This window comes from Diprion similis, chromosome 11 (genome assembly GCF_021155765.1).
Source record: "Diprion similis isolate iyDipSimi1 chromosome 11, iyDipSimi1.1, whole genome shotgun sequence".
Lineage (NCBI taxonomy): Eukaryota > Metazoa > Arthropoda > Insecta > Hymenoptera > Diprionidae > Diprion > Diprion similis.
The window spans coordinates 13255281-13268962 of NC_060115.1; positions in this window are offsets into that span (position 1 = coordinate 13255281).

The following is a 13682-nucleotide window of genomic DNA, read 5'->3' on the forward strand; positions in this document are numbered from 1 at the left end:
CCAACCAAGAATTTCAGGATCGGTTCATAAATAGCCGAGATTCGTTGAAAAATGTCGAATTTCTGGCTACCTTGTCTCTAAATCAAGATTCCTCAATTTTTCTGCTCGTCTGACCCGAATGTCTGCGATTCCGAAGAACGCGCACTGCAATTCGACGTTTCATCCGCGACTTGGTCAGAACGGTCAGAACCGACAAGAATCGAGGGTATCTCGGCCAAATACTAACTTTTTTCTGAATTTTTTGTGCGGGGCAGCTGAGTGTCTGGAGCCCTGTCGAACCCACCCAAGAATTTCAGGATCGGTTCATAAATAGCCGAGATTCGTTGAAAAATGTCGAATTTCTGGCTATCTTGTCTCTAAATCAAGATTCCTCAATTTTTCTGCTGGTCCGACCCGCATGTCTGCGATTCCGACGAACGCGCATTGCAATTTGAGGTCTCATCCGCGAATTGGTCAGAACGGTCAGAACCGACAAGAATCAAGGGTATCTCGGCCAAATACTAACTTTTTTCTGAATTTTTGGTGCGGGGCAGCTGAGTGTCTGGAGCCCTGACGAACCCAACCAAGAATTTCAGGATCGGTTCATAAATAGCCGAGATTCGTTGAAAAATGTCGAATTTCTGGCTATCTTGTCTCTAAATCAAGATTCCTCAATTTTTCTGCTGGTCCGACCCGCATGTCTGCGATTCCGACGAACGCGCATTGCAATTTAAGGTCTCATCCGCAACTTGGTCAGAACGGTCAGAACCGACAAGAATCGAGGGTATCAGCCCAATACTAACTTTTTTCTGAATTTTCGGTGCGGGGCAGCTGAGTGTCTAGAGCCCTGACGAACCCACCCAAGAATTTCAGGATCGGTTCATAAATAGCCGAGATTCGTTGAAAAATGTCGAATTTCTGGCTATCTTGTCTCTAAATCAAGATTCCTCAATTTTTCTGCTGGTCTGACCCGCATGTCTGCGATTCCGACGAACGCGCATTGCAATTTGAGGTCTCATCCGCAACTTGGTCAGAACGGTCAGAACCGACAAGAATCGAGAGTATCTCGGCCAAATACTAACTTTTTTCTGAATTTTCGGTGCGGGGCAGCTGAGTGTCTGGAGCCCTGACAAACCCACCCAAGAATTTCAGGATCGGTTCATAAATAGCCGAGATTCGGTGAAAAATGTCGAATTTCTGGCTACCTTGTCTCTAAATCAAGATTCCTCAATTTTTCTGCTCGTCTGACCCGAATGTCTGCGATTCCGAAGAACGCGCACTGCAATTCGACGTTTCATCCGCGACTTGGTCAGAACGGTCAGAACCGACAAGAATCGAGGGTATCTCGGCCAAATACTAACTTTTTTCTGAATTTTTTGTGCGGGGCAGCTGAGTGTCTGGAGCCCTGTCGAACCCACCCAAGAATTTCAGGATCGGTTCATAAATAGCCGAGATTCGTTGAAAAATGTCGAATTTCTGGCTATCTTGTCTCTAAATCAAGATTCCTCAATTTTTCTGCTGGTCTGACCCGCATGTCTGCGATTCCGACGAACGCGCATTGCAATTTGAGGTCTCATCCGCAACTTGGTCAGAACGGTCAGAACCGACAAGAATCGAGAGTATCTCGGCCAAATACTAACTTTTTTCTGAATTTTCGGTGCGGGGCAGCTGAGTGTCTGGAGCCCTGACAAACCCACCCAAGAATTTCAGGATCGGTTCATAAATAGCCGAGATTCGTTGAAAAATGTCGAATTTCTGGCTACCTTGTCTCTCAATCAAGATTCCTCAATTTTTCTGCTCGTCTGACCCGAATGTCTGCGATTCCGAAGAACGCGCACTGCAATTCGACGTTTCATCCGCGACTTGGTCAGAACGGTCAGAACCGACAAGAATCGAGGGTATCTCGGCCAAATACTAACTTTTTTCTGAATTTTTTGTGCGGGGCAGCTGAGTGTCTGGAGCCCTGTCGAACCCACCCAAGAATTTCAGGATCGGTTCATAAATAGCCGAGATTCGTTGAAAAATGTCGAATTTCTGGCTATCTTGTCTCTAAATCAAGATTCCTCAATTTTTCTGCTGGTCTGACCCGCATGTCTGCGATTCCGACGAACGCGCATTGCAATTTGAGGTCTCATCCACAACTTGGTCAGAACGGTCAGAACCGACAAGAATCGAGAGTATCTCGGCCAAATACTAACTTTTTTCTGAATTTTCGGTGCGGGGCAGCTGAGTGTCTGGAGCCCTGACAAACCCACCCAAGAATTTCAGGATCGGTTCATAAATAGCCGAGATTCGTTGAAAAATGTCGAATTTCTGGCTACCTTGTCTCTAAATCAAGATTCCTCAATTTTTCTGCTCGTCTGACCCGAATGTCTGCGATTCCGAAGAACGCGCACTGCAATTCGACGTTTCATCCGCGACTTGGTCAGAACGGTCAGAACCGACAAGAATCGAGGGTATCTCGGCCAAATACTAACTTTTTTCTGAATTTTTTGTGCGGGGCAGCTGAGTGTCTGGAGCCCTGTCGAACCCACCCAAGAATTTCAGGATCGGTTCATAAATAGCCGAGATTCGTTAAAAAATGTCGAATTTCTGGCTATCTTGTCTCTAAATCAAGATTCCTCAATTTTTCTGCTGGTCCGACCCGCATGTCTGCGATTCCGACGAACGCGCAGTGCAATTTGAGGTCTCATCCGCAAATTGGTCAGAACGGTCAGAACCGACAAGAATCGAGGGTATCTCGGCCAAATACTAACTTTTTTCTGAATTTTTGGTGCGGGGCAGCTGAGTGTCTGGAGCCCTGACGAACCCAACCAAGAATTTCAGGATCGGTTCATAAATAGCCGAGATTCGTTGAAAAATGTCGAATTTCTGGCTATCTTGTCTCTAAATCAAGATTCCTCGATTTTTCTGCTGGTCTGACCCGCATGTCCGCGTTTCCGACAAACGCGCATTGCAATTTGAGGTCTCATCCGGAACTTAGTCAGAACGGTCAGAACCGACAAGAATAGAGGGTATCTCGGCCAAATACTAACTTTTTTCTAAATTTTCGGTGCAGGGCAGCTGAGTGTCTGGAGCCCTGTCGAACCCACCCAAGAATTTCAGGATCGGTTCATAAATAGCCGAGATTTGTTGAAAAATGTCGAATTTCTGGCTATCTTGTCTCTAAATCAAGATTCCTCAATTTTTCTGCTGGTCTGACCCGCATGTCTGCGATTCCGACGAACGCGCATTGCAATTTGAGGTCTCATCCGCAACTTGGTCAGAACGGTCAGAACCGACAAGAATCGAGAGTATCTCGGCCAAATACTAACTTTTTTCTGAGATTTTGGTGCGGGGCAGCTGAGTGTCTGGAGCCCTGACGAACCCACCCAAGAATTTCAGGATCGGTTTATAAATAGCCAAGATTCGTTGAAAAATGTCGAATTTCTGGCTACCTTGTCTCTAAATCAAGATCTCTCAATTTTTCTGCTTGTCTGACCCGAATGTCTGCGATTCCGAAGAACGCGCATTGCAATTCGACGTTTCATCCGCGACTTGGTCAGAACGGTCAGAACCGACAAGAATCGAGGGTATCTCGGCCAAATACTAACTCTTTTCTGAATTTTCTGTGCGGGGCAACTGAGTGTCTGGAGCCCTGTCGAACCCACCCAAGAATTTCAGGATCGGTTCATAAATAGCCGAGATTCGTTGAAAAATGTCGAATTTCTGGCTATCTTGTCTCTAAATCAAGATTCCTCAATTTTTCTGCTCGTCTGACCCGAATGTCTGCGATTCCGAAGAACGCGCATTGCAATTTGAGGTCTCATCCGCAACTTGGTCAGAACGGTCAGAACCGACAAGAATCGAGGGTATCTCAGCCAAATACTAACTTTTTTCTGAATTTTCGGTGCGGGGCAGCTGAGTGTCTGGAGCCCTGACGAACCCACCCAAGAATTTCAGGATCGGTTCATAAATAGCCGAGATTCGTTGAAAAATGTCGAATTTCTGGCTACCTTGTCTCTAAATCAAGATTCCTCAATTTTTCTGCTCGTCTGACCCGAATGACTGCGATTCCGAAGAACGCGCATTGCAATTCGACGTTTCATCCGCGACTTGGTCAGAACGGTCAGAACCGACAAGAATCGAGGGTATCTCGGCCAAATACTAACTTTTTTCTGAATTTTCTGTGCGGGGCAGCTGAGTGTCTGGAGCCCTGTCGAACCCACCCAAGAATTTCAGGATCGGTTCATAAATAGCCGAGATTCGTTGAAAAATGTCGAATTTCTGGCTATCTTGTCTCTAAATCAAGATTCCTCAATTTTTCTGCTGGTCTGACCCGCATGTCTGCGATTCCGACGAACGCGCATTGCAATTTGAGGTCTCATCTGCAACTTGGTCAGAACGGTCAGAACCGACAAGAATAGAGGGTATCTCGGCCAAATACTAACTTTTTTCTGAATTTTCGGTGCGAGGCAGCTGAGTGTCTGGAGCCCCGTCGAACCCACCCAAGAATTTCAGGATCGGTTCATAAATAGCCGAAATTTGTTGAAAAATGTCGAATTTCTGGCTATCTTGTCTCTAAATCAAGATTCCTCAATTTTTCTGCCGGTCTGACCCGCATGTCTGCGATTCCGACGAACGCGCATTGCAATTTGAGGTCTCATCCGCAGCTTGGTCAGAACGGTCAGTACCGACAAAAATCGAGGGTATCTCAGCCAAATACTAACTTTTTTCTGAATTTTCGGTGCGGGGCAGCTGAGTGTCTGGAGCCCTGACGAACCCACCCAAGAATTTCAGGATCGGTTCATAGATAGCCGAGATTCGTTGAAAAATGTCGAATTTCTGGCTACCTGGTCTCTAAATCAAGATTCATCAATTTTTCTGCTCGTCTGACCCGAATGTCTGCGATTCCGAAGAACGCGCATTGCAATTCGACGTTTCATCCGCGACTTGGTCAGAACGGTCAGAACCGACAAGAATCGAGGGTATCTCGGCCAAATACTAACTTTTTTCTGAATTTTCGGTGCGGGGCAGCTGAGTGTCTGGAGCCCTGACGAACCCACCCAAGAATTTCAGGATCGGTTCATAAATAGCCGAGATTCGTTGAAAAATGTCGAATTTCTGGCTACCGTGTCTCTAAATCAAGATTCCTCAATTTTTCTGCTCGTCTGACCCGAATGTCTGCGATTCCGAAGAACGCGCATTGCAATTCGACGTTTCATCCGCGACTTGGTCAGAACGGTCAGAACCGACAAGAATCGAGGGTATCTCGGCCAAATACTAACTTTTTTCTGAATTTTCTGTGCGGGGCAGCTGAGTGTCTGGAGCCCTGTCAAACCCACCCAAGAATTTCAGGATCGGTTCATAAATAGCCGAGATTCGTTGAAAAATGTCGAATTTCTGGCTATCTTGTCTCTAAATCAAGATTCCTCAATTTTTCTGCTGGTCCGACCCGCATGTCTGCGATTCCGACGAACGCGCATTGCAATTTGAGGTCTCATCCGCAAATTGGTCAGAACGGTCAGAACCGACAAGAATCGAGGGTATCTCGGCCAAATACTAACTTTTTTCTGAATTTTTGGTGCGGGGCAGCTGAGTGTCTGGAGCCCTGACGAACCCAACCAAGAATTTCAGGATCGGTTCATAAATAGCCGAGATTCGTTGAAAAATGTCGAATTTCTGGCTATCTTGTCTCTAAATCAAGATTCCTCGATTTTTCTGCTGGTCTGACCCGCATGTCCGCGTTTCCGACAAACGCGCATTGCAATTTGAGGTCTCATCCGGAACTTAGTCAGAACGGTCAGAACCGACAAGAATAGAGGGTATCTCGGCCAAATACTAACTTTTTTCTAAATTTTCGGTGCAGGGCAGCTGAGTGTCTGGAGCCCTGTCGAACCCACCCAAGAATTTCAGGATCGGTTCATAAATAGCCGAGATTTGTTGAAAAATGTCGAATTTCTGGCTATCTTGTCTCTAAATCAAGATTCCTCAATTTTTCTGCTGGTCTGACCCGCATGTCTGCGATTCCGACGAACGCGCATTGCAATTTGAGGTCTCATCCGCAACTTGGTCAGAACGGTCAGAACCGACAAGAATCGAGAGTATCTCGGCCAAATACTAACTTTTTTCTGAGATTTTGGTGCGGGGCAGCTGAGTGTCTGGAGCCCTGACGAACCCACCCAAGAATTTCAGGATCGGTTTATAAATAGCCAAGATTCGTTGAAAAATGTCGAATTTCTGGCTACCTTGTCTCTAAATCAAGATCTCTCAATTTTTCTGCTTGTCTGACCCGAATGTCTGCGATTCCGAAGAACGCGCATTGCAATTCGACGTTTCATCCGCGACTTGGTCAGAACGGTCAGAACCGACAAGAATCGAGGGTATCTCGGCCAAATACTAACTCTTTTCTGAATTTTCTGTGCGGGGCAACTGAGTGTCTGGAGCCCTGTCGAACCCACCCAAGAATTTCAGGATCGGTTCATAAATAGCCGAGATTCGTTGAAAAATGTCGAATTTCTGGCTATCTTGTCTCTAAATCAAGATTCCTCAATTTTTCTGCTCGTCTGACCCGAATGTCTGCGATTCCGAAGAACGCGCATTGCAATTTGAGGTCTCATCCGCAACTTGGTCAGAACGGTCAGAACCGACAAGAATCGAGGGTATCTCAGCCAAATACTAACTTTTTTCTGAATTTTCGGTGCGGGGCAGCTGAGTGTCTGGAGCCCTGACGAACCCACCCAAGAATTTCAGGATCGGTTCATAAATAGCCGAGATTCGTTGAAAAATGTCGAATTTCTGGCTACCTTGTCTCTAAATCAAGATTCCTCAATTTTTCTGCTCGTCTGACCCGAATGACTGCGATTCCGAAGAACGCGCATTGCAATTCGACGTTTCATCCGCGACTTGGTCAGAACGGTCAGAACCGACAAGAATCGAGGGTATCTCGGCCAAATACTAACTTTTTTCTGAATTTTCTGTGCGGGGCAGCTGAGTGTCTGGAGCCCTGTCGAACCCACCCAAGAATTTCAGGATCGGTTCATAAATAGCCGAGATTCGTTGAAAAATGTCGAATTTCTGGCTATCTTGTCTCTAAATCAAGATTCCTCAATTTTTCTGCTGGTCTGACCCGCATGTCTGCGATTCCGACGAACGCGCATTGCAATTTGAGGTCTCATCTGCAACTTGGTCAGAACGGTCAGAACCGACAAGAATAGAGGGTATCTCGGCCAAATACTAACTTTTTTCTGAATTTTCGGTGCGAGGCAGCTGAGTGTCTGGAGCCCCGTCGAACCCACCCAAGAATTTCAGGATCGGTTCATAAATAGCCGAAATTTGTTGAAAAATGTCGAATTTCTGGCTATCTTGTCTCTAAATCAAGATTCCTCAATTTTTCTGCCGGTATGACCCGCATGTCTGCGATTCCGACGAACGCGCATTGCAATTTGAGGTCTCATCCGCAGCTTGGTCAGAACGGTCAGAACCGACAAAAATCGAGGGTATCTCAGCCAAATACTAACTTTTTTCTGAATTTTCGGTGCGGGGCAGCTGAGTGTCTGGAGCCCTGACGAACCCACCCAAGAATTTCAGGATCGGTTCATAGATAGCCGAGATTCGTTGAAAAATGTCGAATTTCTGGCTACCTTGTCTCTAAATCAAGATTCATCAATTTTTCTGCTCGTCTGACCCGAATGTCTGCGATTCCGAAGAACGCGCATTGCAATTCGACGTTTCATCCGCGACTTGGTCAGAACGGTCAGAACCGACAAGAATCGAGGGTATCTCGGCCAAATACTAACTTTTTTCTGAATTTTCGGTGCGGGGCAGCTGAGTGTCTGGAGCCCTGACGAACCCACCCAAGAATTTCAGGATCGGTTCATAAATAGCCGAGATTCGTTGAAAAATGTCGAATTTCTGGCTACCGTGTCTCTAAATCAAGATTCCTCAATTTTTCTGCTCGTCTGACCCGAATGTCTGCGATTCCGAAGAACGCGCATTGCAATTCGACGTTTCATCCGCGACTTGGTCAGAACGGTCAGAACCGACAAGAATCGAGGGTATCTCGGCCAAATACTAACTTTTTTCTGAATTTTCTGTGCGGGGCAGCTGAGTGTCTGGAGCCCTGTCAAACCCACCCAAGAATTTCAGGATCGGTTCATAAATAGCCGAGATTCGTTGAAAAATGTCGAATTTCTGGCTATCTTGTCTCTAAATCAAGATTCCTCAATTTTTCTGCTGGTCCGACCCGCATGTCTGCGATTCCGACGAACGCGCATTGCAATTTGAGGTCTCATCCGCAACTTGGTCAGAACGGTCAGAACCGACAAGAATCGAGGGTATCTCGGCCAAATACTAACTTTTTTCTGAATTTTTGGTGCGGGGCAGCTGAGTGTCTGGAGCCCTGACGAACCCAATCAAGAATTTCAGGATCGGTTCATAAATAGCCGAGAGTCGTTGAAAAATGTCGAATTTCTGGCTATCTTGTCTCTAAATCAAGATTCCTCAATTTTTCTGCTGGTCCGACCCGCATGTCTGCGATTCCGACGAACGCGCATTGCAATTTGAGGTCTCATCCGCAACTTGGTCAGAACGGTCAGAACCGACAAGAATCGAGAGTATCTCGGCCAAATACTAACTTTTTTCTGAGATTTCGGTGCGGGGCAGCTGAGTGTCTGGAGCCCTGACGAACCCACCCAAGAATTTCAGGATCGGTTTATAAATAGCCAAGATTCGCTGAAAAATGTCGAATTTCTGGCTACCTTGTCTCTAAATCAAGATCTCTCAATTTTTCTGCTTGTCTGACCCGAATGTCTGCGATTCCGAAGAACGCGCATTGCAATTCGACGTTTCATCCGCGACTTGGTCAGAACGGTCAGAACCGACAAGAATCGAGGGTATCTCGGCCAAATACTAACTTTTTTCTGAATTTTCTGTGCGGGGCAGCTGAGTGTCTGGAGCACTGTCGAACCCACCCAAGAATTTCAGGATCGGTTCATAAATAGCCGAGATTCGTTGAAAAATGTCGAATTTCTGGCTACCTTGTCTCTAAATCAAGATTCCTCAATTTTTCTGCTCGTCTGACCCGAATGACTGCGATTCCGAAGAACGCGCATTGCAATTCGACGTTTCATCCGCGACTTGGTCAGAACGGTCAGAACCGACAAGAATCGAGGGTATCTCGGCCAAATACTAACTTTTTTCTGGATTTTTGGTGCGGGGCAGCTGAGTGTCTGGAGCCCTGACGGACCCAACCAAGAATTTCAGGATCGGTTCATAAATAGCCGAGATTCGTTGAAAAATGTCGAATTTCTGGCTACCTTGTCTCTAAATCAAGATTCCTCAATTTTTCTGCTCGTCTGACCCGAATGTCTGCGATTCCGAAGAACGCGCATTGCAATTCGACGTTTCATCCGCGACTTGGTCAGAACGGTCAGAACCGACAAGAATCGAGGGTATCTCGGCCAAATACTAACTTTTTTCTGAATTTTCTGTGCGGGGCAGCTGAGTGTCTGGAGCCCTTACGAACCCACCCAAGAATTTCAGGATCGGTTCATAAATAGCCGAGAGTCGTTGAAAAATGTCGAATTTCTGGCTATCTTGTCTCTAAATCAAGATTCCTCAATTTTTCTGCTGGTCCGACCCGCATGTCTGCGATTCCGACGAACGCGCATTGCAATTTGAGGTCTCATCCGCAACTTGGTCAGAACGGTCAGAACCGACAAGAATCGAGGGTATCTCGGCCAAATACTAACTTTTTTCTGAATTTTTGGTGCGGGGCAGCTGAGTGTCTGGAGCCCTGACGAACCCAACCAAGAATTTCAGGATCGGTTCATAAATAGCCGAGATTCGTTGAAAAATGTCGAATTTCTGGCTATCTTGTCTCTAAATCAAGATTCCTCGATTTTTCTGCTCGTCTGACCCGAATGTCTGCGATTCCGAAGAACGCGCATTGCAATTCGACGTTTCATCCGCGACTTGGTCAGAACGGTCAGAACCGACAAGAATCGAGGGTATCTCGGCCAAATACTAACTTTTTTCTGAATTTTCTGTGCGGGGCAGCTGAGTGTCTGGAGCCCTGTCGAACCCACCCAAGAATTTCAGGATCGGTTCATAAATAGCCGAGATTCGTTGAAAAATGTCTAATTTCTGGCTATCTTGTCTCTAAATCAAGATTCCTCGATTTTTCTGCTGGTCTGACCCGCATGTCTGCGATTCCGACAAACGCGCATTGCAATTTGAGGTCTCATCCGCAACTTAGTCAGAACGGTCAGAACCGACAAGAATAGAGGGTATCTCGGCCAAATACTAACTTTTTTCTGAATTTTCGGTGCGGGGCAGCTGAGTGTCTGGAGCCCTGTCGAACCCACCCAAGAATTTCAGGATCGGTTCATAAATAGCCGAGATTTGTTGAAAAATGTCGAATTTCTGGCTATCTTGTCTCTAAATCAAGATTCCTCAATTTTTCTGCTGGTCTGACCCGCATGTCTGCGATTCCGACGAACGCGCATTGCAATTTGAGGTCTCATCCGCAACTTGGTCAGAACGGTCAGAACCGACAAGAATCGAGGGTATCTCGGCCAAATACTAACTTTTTTCTGAATTTTATGTGCGGGGCAGCTGAGTGTCTGGAGCCCTGTCGAACCCACCCAAGAATTTCAGGATCGGTTCATAAATAGCCGAGATTCGTTGAAAAATGTCGAATTTCTGGCTACCTTGTCTCTAAATCAAGATTCCTCAATTTTTCTGCTCGTCTGACCCGAATGTCTGCGATTCCGAAGAACGCGCATTGCAATTCGACGTTTCATCCGCGACTTGGTCAGAACGGTCAGAACCGACAAGAATCGAGGGTATCTCGGCCAAATACTAACTTTTCTCTGAATTTTTGGTGCGGGGCAGCTGAGTGTCTGGAGCCCTGACGGACCCAACCAAGAATTTCAGGATCGGTTCATAAATAGCCGAGATTCGTTGAAAAATGTCGAATTTCTGGATACCTTGTCTCTGAATCAAGATTCCTCAATTTTTCTGCTCGTCTGACCCGAATGTCTGCGGTTCCGAAGAACGCGCATTGCAATTCGACGTTTCATCCGCGACTTGGTCAGAACGGTCAGAACCGACAAGAATCGAGGGTATCTCGGCCAAATACTAACTTTTTTCTGAATTTTCTGTGCGGGGCAGCTGAGTGTCTGGAGCCCTGTCGAACCCACCCAAGAATTTCAGGATCGGTTCATAAATAGCCGAGATTCGTTGAAAAATGTCGAATTTCTGGCTATCTTGTCTCTAAATCAAGATTCCTCAATTTTTCTGCTGGTCCGACCCGCATGTCTGCGATTCCGACGAACGCGCATTGCAATTTGAGGTCTCATCCGCAACTTGGTCAGAACGGTCAGAACCGACAAGAATCGAGGGTATCTCGGCCAAATACTAACTTTTTTCTGAATTTTTGGTGCGGGGCAGCTGAGTGTCTGGAGCCCTGACGAACCCAACCAAGAATTTCAAGATCGGTTCATAAATAGCCGAGATTCGTTGAAAAATGTCGAATTTCTGGCTATCTTGTCTCTAAATCAAGATTCCTCAATTTTTCTGCTGGTCTGACCCGCATGTCTGCGATTCCGACGAACGCGCATTGCAATTTGAGGTCTCATCCGCAACTTGGTCAGAACGGTCAGAACCGACAAGAATCGAGAGTATCTCAGCCAAATACTAACTTTTTTCTGAATTTTCGGTGCGGGGCAGCTGAGTGTCTGGAGCCCTGACGAACCCACCCAAGAATTTCAGGATCGGTTTATAAATAGCCGAGATTCGTTGAAAAATGTCGAATTTCTGGCTATCTTGTCTCTAAATCAAGATTCCTCAATTTTTCTGCTGGTCTGACCCGCATGTCTGCGATTCCGACGAACGCGCATTGCAATTTGAGGTCTCATCCGCAACTTGGTCAGAACGGTCAGAACCGACAAGAATCGAGAGTATCTCGGCCAAATACTAACTTTTTTCTGAATTTTCGGTGCGGGGCAGCTGAGTGTCTGGCGCCCTGACAAACCCACCCAAGAATTTCAGGATCGGTTCATAAATAGCCGAGATTCGTTGAAAAATGTCAAATTTCTGGCTATCTTGTCTCTAAATCAAGATTCCTCAATTTTTCTGCTGGTCTGACCCGCATGTCTGCGATTTTGACGAACGCGCATTGCAATTTGAGGTCTCATCCGCAACTTGGTCAGAACGGTCAGAACCGACTAGAATCGAGGGTATCTCGGCCAAATACTAACTTTTATTTGAATTTTCGGTGCGGGGCAGCTGAGTGTCTGGAGCCCTGACGAACCCACCCAAGAATTTCAGGATCGGTTCATAAATAGCCGAGATTCGTTGAAAAATGTCGAATTTCTGGCTACCTTGTCTCTAAATCAAGATTCCTCAATTTTTCTGCTCGTCTGACCCGAATGTCTGCGATTCCGAAGAACGCGCATTGCAATTCGACGTTTCATCCGCGACTTGGTCAGAACGGTCAGAACCGACAAGAATCGAGGGTATCTCGGCCAAATACTAACTTTTTTCTGAATTTTCTGTGCGGGGCAGCTGAGTGTCTGTAGCCCTGTCGAACCCACCCAAGAATTTCAGGATCGGTTCACAAATAGCCGAGATTCGTTGAAAAATGTCGAATTTCTGGCTATCTTGTCTCTAAATCAAGATTCCTCAATTTCTCTGCTGGTCCGACCCGCATGTCTGCGATTCCGACGAACGCGCATTGCAATTTGAGGTCTCATCCGCAACTTGGTCAGAACGGTCAGAACCGACAAGAATCGAGGGTATCTCGGCCAAATACTAACTTTTTTCTGAATTTTTGGTGCGGGGCAGCTGAGTGTCTGGAGCCCTGACGAATCCAACCAAGAATTTCAGGATCGGTTCATAAATAGCCGAGATTCGTTGACAAATGTCGAATTTCTGGCTGTCTTGTCTCTAAATCAAGATTCCTCGATTTTTCTGCTGGTCTGACCCGCATGTCTGCGATTCCGACAAACGCGCATTGCAATTTGAGGTCTCATCCGCAACTTAGTCAGAACGGTCAGAACCGACAAGAATAGAGGGTATTTCGGCCAAATACTAACTTTTTTCTGAATTTTCGGTGCGGGGCAGCTGAGTGTCTGGAGCCCTGTCGAACCCACCCAAGAATTTCAGGATCGGTTCATAAATAGCCGAGATTTGTTGAAAAATGTCGAATTTCTGGCTATCTTGTCTCTAAATCAAGATTCCTCAATTTTTCTGCTGGTCTGACCCGCATGTCTGCGATTCCGACGAACGCGCATTGCAATTTGAGGTCTGATCCGCAACTTGGTCAGAACGGTCAGAACCGACAAGAATCGAGGGTAACTCGGCCAAATACTAACTTTTTTTTGAATTTTCGGTGCGGGGCAGCTGAGTGTCTGGAGCCCTGACGAACCCACCCAAGAATTTCAGGATCGGTTCATAAATAGCCGAGATTCGTTGAAAAATGTCGAATTTCTGGCTACCTTGTCTCTAAATCAAGATTTCTCAATTTTTCTGCTCGTCTGACCCGAATGTCTGCGATTCCGAAGAACGCGCATTGCAATTCGACGTTTCATCCGCGACTTGGTCAGAACGGTCAGAACCGACAAGAATCGAGGGTATCCCGGCCAAATACTAACTTTTTTCTGAATTTTCTGTGCGGGGCAGCTGAGTGTCTGGAGCCCTGTCGAACCCACCCAAGAATT